Raw genomic sequence first — 11,099 nt, 5'->3', positions numbered from 1 at the left:
GGATTGCTTATGTACATGCCACTTATAGAAGTGATACCTGCTTTCATCTGAATACACACAATAAAGTTCATAATATTAAGATAAAAGAATAAGATGTTAGTACCGTATTTTTAGCCGTATAAGACGCACTTTTTCTTCCCCAAAACTGGGGGGGAAAAGTCGGTGCGTCTTAAACGGCGAATACACCCCTATCGCGGCGGTCCCTGCGGCCATCAACGGCCGGGACCCGCGGCTAATACAGGACATCACCGATCGCGGTGATGCCCTGTATTAACCCTTCAGACACGGCGATCAAAGCTGACCGCCGCGTCTGAAGGGAAAGTGACACTAACCCGGCTGTTCAGTCGGGCTGTTCGGGACCGCCGCGATTTCACCGCGGCGGTCCCGAACAGCCCGACTGAATAGCCGGGTTAGTGCTTACAGGACACCGGGGGGGACCTTACCTGCCTCCTCGGTGTCTTCTCCGTTCAGGGATCCCCTGTATGGCCGTCGCTCTCCTTCCTCGTCATCACGTCGTCGCGTACGTGCGTCGACGTGCGTAACGACGTGATGGCGGCGACGGAGAGCGAGGATACCCGGCCGGCAGCAGAGACGTTCCAGAGCGACGGGGACACGGCGACAGCGATGGAGCGACATCCAGGGCAGCGGTGACGGGTCCGGAGCGGCGGGGACACGTGAATATTACCTCCTATGCAGTGGTCTTCAATCTGCGGACCTCCAGATGTTGCAAAACTACAACTCCCAGCATGCCCGGACAGCCAACGGCTGTCCGGGCATGCTGGGAGTTGTAATTTTGCAACATCTGGAGGTCCGCAGGTTGAAGACCACTATTGGGTTCAAAATCTTTATTTTTTTAGATTTTGCCCCTAAAAATTGGGTGCGTCTTATACGCCGGTGCGTCCTATAGGACGAAAAATACGGTACGTATTTTTTTTATGATTTCCCTATTTTCACAACTGAATCATGATTCTAGCAGTAAAGCAATGTAGAATTAAAGAAGTGAATTAAGTGGAGTTTTAGGGCACATGCACACAAGCTGAAGTTATTTTGTACATATTTGCACATATAAAAAAAAAAATCAGCTCCAGACTACAGTATCTAATATTTGTATGAGATCAGAACTAATCCATATAGCGCCGACATTTTTCATGTAGAAATTGACCTGTGCTGTAATTTATTTATTTATTTTATTTTTTTATTTTATTTTTAAATCTAAATCATGTTCAGTTTTTTTCCCCATTGACAGTAAAAAAAATCTGCAAAAAACATCCGCTCGCAACCCTGTTGATACAAATTTTGCATGAGATAAAATGTGGATGCTGCACAGAATCCACAACGTCAGATTATAAATTATTGATTTTCTTTTTATCAGCAAATTCACACCAAATCCACATACAAGTCAACAGGATTTCCTGACAGATTCTTTTTGGAATTACTGAAGAAACTTTCTGCAGCAAATTCTAATCCATTTGCATTTATCGTTAATATAAGAAAATGGAAAAAAAAATCGTATTTGCTACATACATTGTAAATAGAATTTGGTTATATCCAATATATAATAGGTTTTGTTTTTTTTTTGTGTTGTTTTTTATGAGATTTTCAACCTTAGTAAATCTTCAAAAATTGGTGATACAATAAATAGTCATTGCAAAGTAAACCAGCAGGTTTCATATTTTGACTTACGGATCTCTCTACCATACCACTATCCATGAAAAGAAACCTTACATATACTGACATCCACCTACCTGATATAAAGCTGAAAACTGGACCAGAGAACATAAAATCCACACGTTGGTCATTTCTTGTATTCTTCAAATATTACTTGAGAATTCTCTAAAAGACACATTAGTAGTCGCTTTCAGGAATCCTTTAGCACGGTGTAGTGTTTATTGGTTGATATGGGGGCCAGTCCTAAATGACAGGTAAGAAGATATCGGGTGGAGGACACCATCCCTCCCAATGATGAAAATAAATCTGACTTTTTGTTCCCCAATGTATAAGAGGTGGGAGAAATCTCATTGTGCGCTGGGGTATTGTAAAGCAAGGAATATAAATCATCAACTATCATACACAAAAGGAAATTGAAGAACAGGGCAGAACATGTATATAAGCACAAGGTGGCAGAGGTCAGAGGAAAAGACCAGATTTCCACCCGTATTAAAATAAAAACTTTTTGTTAGGGGATGGCAATGGAATGATAGGAATGTTTGTAGCATGTGGGGTTTTGTCCTATTTTTCCCAGAACACCTTATGTAAATGAATTTTTATTATACTGTTACAATAGTGGTATATGATATTTATAGCTATACGGTTCTTGCCCCTTTTATGTTGTTTAAGTATCACTTTTCTCTTTTGTGTAATACATAAAACGAGAAACCGCAGAGCGCTCCGTAGTGCAAGAAATTAGGGTGAGAGAATCTCAAACAATAGTGATTGAAAATTGCTCACCCCGTGGGTTGTGCTACCAGTCAGGCACAACACTGATGTCAGCATTTTAGTAATGGTTCCACCATGCAGCCGATCCCACCACCAGAGGTTTGGTGTCAAAGTACAATGAAACAGCCTCCAACCACTCAGGGATTTAAAATGGCGCAACAGGTGAATAGCAGCAATGGCCACAAGGATACTCAGGCAGTAGCGAGATACGGTAAAAAATAGATTTAATCCGAACAACGCGTTTCAACGCCAGGACCGGCGTCTTCATCAGGTTCACAAAGAAAGAATGACCACAATACATATATATATAGGAAGAAAATACAATAAAATTAATGACTTGATTGACTTACATGTCGATCCAGGAATGTAAGGTCAGCTGACAAGGCAGAAGTGACGCTAAACTCATTCACGGACCATATGATCAGCTGTCCAAACGGAAGCAAAACAAGGGTCACGGAGCAACAAGAGGTCACAGCAATTTTCCAATTTTCCAGAAAATTGCTGTGACCTCTTGTCGCTCCGTGACCCTTGTTTTGCTTCCGTTTGAACAGCTGATCATGTGGTCCGTGAATGAGTTTAGCGTCATTTCAGCCTTGTCAGCTGACCTTACATTCCCGGATCGACATGTAAGTCAATCAAGTCATTAATTTTATTATATTTTCTTCCTATATATATGTATTGTGGTCATTCCTTCTTTGTGAACCTGATGAAGACGCCGGTCTTGGAGTTGAAACGCGTTGTTCGGATTAAAACATTTTTTTACCGTATCTCGCTACTGCCTGAGTATCCTTGTGGCCATTGCTGCTATTCACCTGTTACGCCATTTTAAATCCCTGAGTGGTTGGAGGCTGTTTCATTGCTCTTTTGTGAAATGTAATGTATTCCTTTATATAACAGAACAAAGGAAGAGATGAGCAACAAGCATAGGAAATCGTCTACATTAGAGGTCCCCAACCCAGTGCTCAAGGCCCACCAACATTCCGTTTTTTATTTAAATTACTCCATTGGAAAAGAAAAGAGAAAAATTCAAATCCTCGACTGTTCTGGGTCCTTTGGGCCTGGTTTGGGGACCCCTAGTCTACATCTTTACTTTGAGTCTGTACAAACAGCTACTGCCAAATTTAGTCAAAGGAGTTCTCTTATATGGGTAAAGATCATATATGGTATAATAATCTAATTTTTGCTAAATAGTTGATCTACTATGTGATAGAGGGGCCATTGGGCCCCATCAGATGCTAAAGCTGGCCATACACATTATCAGCCAACACCTATCTCCCAGACTGCATGTACATGACTTATGTCAAGGTATGTGCTGAAGATACAGTCTCGCTTACTAAATAACCACACGGCACAACAATAAACCTTTGCTGGACTTCTGGGGGTCGGCCACTGTGTTTATTATAAATAACATGTATAAAACTGTAAATATATTCTTGGAGATCCAGAAACTAAGCGATATGCTGGTCGCCATGTCGGTGGGCAAATCCGCCCTTTTTCCTCCAACTCCTAACACACTCTGAACATGGATAAGCATTCATGTGTTCTTAAAGGGGTACTCCGCTGCTAGACATCTTATCCTGTATCCAAAGGATAGGTGATAAGATGTCTGATCGCGGGGGTCCCGCTGCTGGGCCATCCCGTGATCTCCCTAAACGAATGCCAGGTTCCTGTGGCAGTGGTCATGACGTCACAGCCACACTGCTTGTGATGTCACGACACGCCCCCTCCATTCATGTCACGCCCCCTCCCATAGACATGAATCGAGGGGACGTGGTGTGACTTCATGCGGGGGCGTGCCCATGATGTCATGATCACGGCATCTGGCTCCGAACGTTCTGAACAAAATGTTCAGAACGCTGGAGCAGCAGAGTACCCCCTTTAATTGGGTAAGGTTGGGGTAAGCTGCTGACAGACTTCCCTGGTGGAATTGCACCTCCTCGAAAACAAAAGGATCAGCACTTCAAAATCCAATATGTCATTTCCTTCCATTCCTTCAGGGCAGAATCATGGAACCGCTATACACATCCTATGCTTGGCCGGTTCTGGGTTTAGCCAACACTTATCTAATGTATGTGGTGTTTGTTCTCATCTTTAAGGCTATAAAGACCTTTTAAAAAAAAAAAAATTCTTGTTCTATATTTTTTTTATGTACTCAGAGGCGTAGCTATAGGGGGTGCAGAGGTAGCAGTCGCACCAGGGCCCTGATGCCTAAGGGGGCCCCAAAGCATCTGACCAGTATTATAATTGGCAAAAGGGGCCCAGAAGCTAAAATATACTTTTATTTTTATTTAAAAAAAATATTTACTCTCCAGAGTCCTGTGACATCCATAACAGAAGCCCTGACCTAACTCATTGCTTTGCATATATCTGATTTCAAATAGTGCCACCAAAGTTGGTCCCTTTTTTTGTCTGTGTCAAACATTTATGCAGTATAATTATACTTTAGTCCATGCCCAAGTAATTTTTAGGGATATTAATAAAATCAAAATCTTCTTGCAAATGTTGTCAATTTTTTTTTATTTAGATCTTCTTAAAAAAAAATTGAAATTGTCAAATTGTATTCAAATTTTTATCCTGATCCACATTTTTATATCAAACTTTATTAAAATGTAAACATTGGTGCTTGCTATTGCCTTGTGAAACAGATGTCAGTACATCACCTCCATGATGTGACTTATTGTGTTGCACATATTCAGTTGCTAATAGTGCTACCAAAATTGTCTTTTTTTTTTTTGCGTCAAGCATTTATACAGTGCTGTATACTTCAGCCTGTGTCCAAGTGAATTTTTTTTTCAAATTCTATTCAGATTCAACTAATTATACTAATAATTTTTGTGACTTTATATGACTCCATCATAGTCCACAGCTCTGAAATTGACAATTTTGTTTTGCCCATATTTAATAAAAAGTTATTATTTATGCGGATTGTGAGCTACTGCCGCTACAACACCTTCACAGCCACACATCCACTACATTATCTATATTGTTCCTTACTGTATTGCTGCTGCTGTAGCTATTACTATTCTTGCTGCCTCTACTACTGACATCACCTACAGAGCCACATAACCAGCCTTGCCCATTCTGTTTAATACTGTTCCGCTGCTGCCATCATGGCAGCTACTACTCCCCCTGATGTGCTACAATCATTTGTACACAGCCACATATCTCCTGCCTTGTCCATCACGTTCCATGCTGTATTACTGCTACTAGGATCCCTACCTTTAACAACATTCATAGTGTGTTAGTTATCATGGGTTAAGATCTGGCGACCAAAACTTTCTTATTGGTATGTATTTCATATCTAAGAAGAATTTACAGAATTATTGGATTTGTAAATTATTTCTTGGGAAGCATTGAGGAAATAGATGGTTTTAGAGAGTTGTTTTGATATTACTTTCCTTTGGATGAAAATTTTTTGGATGAATAAATAAACTTTGAAAATGCAAATTGGAGTGTCATTAACTATCTACTAGTATATTGTCAGGATTCGGCAGGCTGGAGGTGGATCCTCTGTGTCAGAGAGGGATTGGCGTGGACTGTGTCGGTGGACCGGTTCTAAGTTGCTACTGGTTTTCACCAGAGCCCGCCGCAAAGCGGGATGGTCTTGCAGCGGCGGTAGCAACCACTTCGTATCCACCGGCAACGGCTCAACCTCTCAGACCGCTGAGATAGGCGCGGTACAAGGGATTAAACAAGAGCAGGGTCGGACGTAGCAGAAGGTCAGGGCAGGCAGCAAGGATCGTAGTCAGGGGCAATGGCAAGAGGTCTGGAACACAGGCTAGGAACACACAAGGAAACGCTTTCACTGGCACAATGGCAATAAGATCCGGCAAGGAAGTTCAGGGGAAGTGAGGTAATATAGGGAAGTGCACAGGTGAAGACACTAATTAAAACCCATGCGCCAATCAGTGGCGCACCGGCCCTTTAAATTGCAAAGACCCGGCGCGTGCGCCCTAGGGAGCAGGGCCGCGCGCGCCGGGACAGCACAGACGGGGAACGAGTCTGGTAAGCGGGTCGGGATGCGCACCGCGAGCGGGTGCGTCCCGCATCGCGAATCGCATCCCGGCTGGGGACATTATCGCAGCGCACCCGGTCAGCGGGTCTGACCGGGGCGCTGCGAACAGGAGAACGCCGTGAGCGCTTCGGGGAGGAGCGGGGACCCGGAGCGCTCGGCGTAACATATATCTACTAGTATATTTACAAGCCTTTAAAGGGGTACTCCGCTCTAAACACCTTATGCCCTATCCAAAAGTTTTCAAAGGAGTACCCCTTTAATAAGCATCTATCGGTTGGTGTGCATGGTTACATTGTTTGAATGATACCTTGGCATGTCATAAACACCTTTTCAGTTTGGGCACTTCCTAATTTTAATTACACCAAATATTTATTTCGGGAAGTTCCCATAAAGGATACACCACCAAAACCACCAAAGCAAGAACCTGTTTATTACTGTCGCAAAAAAAAGTAGCAGGAGAAAATTAAACCACCAAACAGGAGCAGTCAAAGTTTATTTAAACTCAAATTGTAGAAGGAAAAAAATACTATCCACAGTGCTGGTCCTCTGGTATAAACAGGAGCTAAGGGATCTGGTATTGTTCTTAAAGATGAGTTTACTTAGCACAAACAACGCGTTTCTAGTCCATAACGGACTCTTCGTCAGGCTAGTACATATATACTGAAGTAAAAGAGCCGGCTTATATGTACCAAGTATAACAAAGGTTACGTGCATCAGGGTATTCACAGTGACACACGTAGCGTATCTAAAATAATTAACATATAAAAGGATTTAATAAAATCAAAAACCTAGGGGCGCATTTTTTCATTTTTTTTTTCTTTTTCCCTAAAGTTTATTTAAAGGAAGTGGAATTTAAATGGATTTTTGAGATACTTGTATATACAATGCATTGAAAAAATTCTTCAGTCTTCTATTTACATTTTCTTATGTTGAGGCTCAAATTTTCCCCATCACCCTGCACTCAATACGCCATAATGAGAATGTGTTAATTCATTTTTTTATGTATTAAAAACAGAAAAAAATAAAATTTGGCATGATCATTCAGATGCTTTGATATGCCACTTAAAAGTAAGCTCTGGAGTAGAGATGAGCGAACTTACAGTAAATTCGATTCGTCACGAACTTCTCAGTTCAGCGGTTGCTGACTTTTCTTGCATAAATTAGTTCAGCTTTCTGGTGCTCCGGATACAGTCCTAGGAAAGAGTCTCCTAGGACTGTATCCACCTTTTCCAGCCCACGGGAGCACCTGAAAGCTGAACTAATATATGCAGGAAAAGTCAGCAACCGCCGAGCCGAGAAGTTTGTGACGAATCAAATCTACTGTAAGTTCGCTCATCTCTACTCTGGAGGCCTCCTTTTTCTCTTGATCATCTCGGAGATGTTTCTACACCTGGGATAGAGTCACTTGTACTAAATTTAGCTGATTTGACAGGATTTGGAAAGACACAGCCCTGTCTACATAAGGTCTTACAGCTCACAATGTATATCAAAGCAAACACTTAGCTATGAGGCGGAAAGAGCTGCCTGTAGAGCTGAGAGATCTGGAGAAGGGTTCAAAAACCCATTGGCCATTACCTAGATATATGCAATGATTACTAGTAAAATGTGAGGTCTGAGGTGACGGTCTCTAATGGTCAGTGTTACGCCTAGCGCTCCGGGTCCCCGCTCCTCCCCGGAGCGCTCACGGCGTCCTTCTCCCTGCAGCTCCCCGGTCAGCGCTGACCGGGAGCGCTGCTCTGCCATGGCCGTTGGGGATGCGATTCGCACAGCGGGACGCGCCCGCTTGCGAGTCGCATCCCAGGTCACTTACCCGTTCCCGTCTCCTGCGGTCATGTGCTGGCGCGCGCGGCTCCGCTCTCTAGGGCGCGCGCGCGCCAGCTCCCTGAGACTTAAAGGGCCAGTGCACCAATGATTGGTGCCTGGCCCAATTAGCTTAATTGGTTCCCACCTGTTCCCTGCTTATATCTAGTCTCCTCCCTTGCACTCCCTTGCCGGATCTTGTTGCCTTAGTGCCAGTGAAAGCGTTCTTTGTGTGTTTATACCCTGTGTACCAGAACTATTGCTATCTCCCCTGACTACGAACCTTGCCGCCTGCCCCCGACCTTCTGCTACGTCCGACTTTGCTTCTGCCTACTCCCTTGTACCTCGCCTATCTTCAGCAGCCAGAGAGGTGCCGTTGCTAGTGGATACGACCTGGTCACTACCGCCGCAGCAAGACCATCCCGCTTTGCGGCGGGCTCTGGTGAAAACCAGTAGTGTCTTAGAACCGGTCCACTAGCACGGTCCTCGCCATCCCTCTCTGGCACAGAGGATCCACCTCCTGCCAGCCGGCATCGTGACAGTAGATCCGGCCATGGATCCCGCTGAAGTTCCTCTGCCTGTTGTCGCCGACCTCCCCACACTGGTCGCCCAGCAAGCCCGACAGATTGCCCAACAAGATCACCAGCTGTCGTACTTGACCACCATGACTCAGCAACTCCAGTCGCAGCTACAGCAGATTCAGTCTCAGCTACAGCAGCAGCAACCATCTCCTCCGCCAGCTCCTGCACCTCTTCCGCAGCGAGTGGCCACTCCTAGCCTCCGCCTGTCTTTGCCGGACAAATTTAATGGGGACTCTAAGTTTTGCCGTGGCTTCCTTTCCCAATGTTCCCTGCATCTGGAGATGATGTCGGATCAGTTTCCTACTGAAAGGTCTAAGGTGGCTTTCGTAGTCAGCCTTCTGTCTGGAAAAGCCCTGTCATGGGCCACACCGCTCTGGGACCGCGATGACCCTGTCACTGCCTCTGTACACTCCTTCTTCTCGGAAATTCGAAGTGTCTTTGAGGAACCTGCCCGAGCCTCTTCTGCTGAGACTGCCCTGCTGAACCTGGTCCAGGGTAATTCCTCCGTTGGCGAGTACGCCATACAATTCCGTACTCTTGCTTCTGAACTATCCTGGAATAATGAGGCTCTCTGCGCGACCTTTAAAAAAGGCCTATCCAGCAACATTAAGGATGTTCTGGCCGCACGAGAGACTCCTGCTAACCTGCATGAACTCATTCATCTAGCCACTCGCATTGACATGCGTTTTTCTGAGAGGCATCAAGAGCTCCGCCAGGAAAAGGACTTAGATCTCTGGACACCTCTCCCACAGTCTCCACTGCAATCTGCGCCTAGGCCTCCCGCCGAGGAGGCCATGCAAGTGGATCGGTCTCGCCTGACCCTGGAAGAGAGGAATCGCCGTAAGGAAGAGAATCTTTGTTTGTACTGTGCCAGTACTGAACATTTTCTGGTGGATTGCCCAATCCGTCCTCCACGTCTGGGAAACGCACGCTCGCACTCAGCTCTCGTGGGTGTGGCGTCTCTTGATGCCAAGTCGGCTTCTCCACGTCTCACGGTACCTGTTCGGATTTCCACTTCAGCCAGCTCTCCCCTCTCAGCCGTGGCCTGCCTGGACTCTGGAGCTTCTGGGAATTTTATTCGGGACTCCTTTGTGAATAAATTCCGGATTCCGGTGACCCGTCTTGTCAAGCCACTCCACATTTCCGCGGTCAACGGAGCCAGGGTGGACTGTACCATACGTTTCCGCACGGAGCCCCTTCTTATGAGCATCGGATCTCACCACGAGAGGATTGAACTTTTGGTCCTCCCCAATTGCACCTCGGAAATTCTCCTTGGACTTCCCTGGCTTCAACTTCATTCCCCAACCCTGGATTGGTCCACTGGGGAGATCAAGAGTTGGGGGTCCTCTTGTTCCAAGAACTGTCTAAAACCGGTTCCCAGTAACCCTTGCCGTAACTCTGTGGTTCCTCCTGTATCTGGTCCCCCTAAGGTCATTAAGGACTCTGCCTACCACAGGAAATGCCCCTCCCCCCCTCCCAGTTCCATCAGGCAAGCTTCTGTGTCCCCTCATGGCCCTCGTCCTGGTGTCACACTGCCCCGTGCCAGGTCCCGCCCTCTGCCCTCTCTCCCCATTCCTACTCCTGCGGTTCTGCCTGCCGTTGAGGAATCCCTCCATCCTTTCCCGGTGTCCTCATCCCAGGGGAGGCAGTTACCCGATAAAGAGAAGGGGAGACCTAAGGGGGGGGGTACTGTTACGCCTAGCGCTCCGGGTCCCCGCTCCTCCCCGGAGCGCTCACGGCGTCCTTCTCCCTGCAGCTCCCCGGTCAGCGCTGACCGGGAGCGCTGCTCTGCCATGGCCGTTGGGGATGCGATTCGCACAGCGGGACGCGCCCGCTTGCGAGTCGCATCCCAGGTCACTTACCCGTTCCCGTCTCCTGCGGTCATGTGCTGGCGCGCGCGGCTCCGCTCTCTAGGGCGCGCGCGCGCCAGCTCCCTGAGACTTAAAGGGCCAGTGCACCAATGATTGGTGCCTGGCCCAATTAGCTTAATTGGTTCCCACCTGTTCCCTGCTTATATCTAGTCTCCTCCCTTGCACTCCCTTGCCGGATCTTGTTGCCTTAGTGCCAGTGAAAGCGTTCTTTGTGTGTTTATACCCTGTGTACCAGAACTATTGCTATCTCCCCTGACTACGAACCTTGCCGCCTGCCCCCGACCTTCTGCTACGTCCGACTTTGCTTCTGCCTACTCCCTTGTACCTCGCCTATCTTCAGCAGCCAGAGAGGTGCCGTTGCTAGTGGATACGACCTGGTCACTACCGCCGCAGCAA

The sequence above is a fragment of the Hyla sarda genome, chromosome 6, assembly GCF_029499605.1.
Source record: "Hyla sarda isolate aHylSar1 chromosome 6, aHylSar1.hap1, whole genome shotgun sequence".
Taxonomy (NCBI): domain Eukaryota; kingdom Metazoa; phylum Chordata; class Amphibia; order Anura; family Hylidae; genus Hyla; species Hyla sarda.
Note: the sequence above shows the minus strand (reverse complement) of the source record.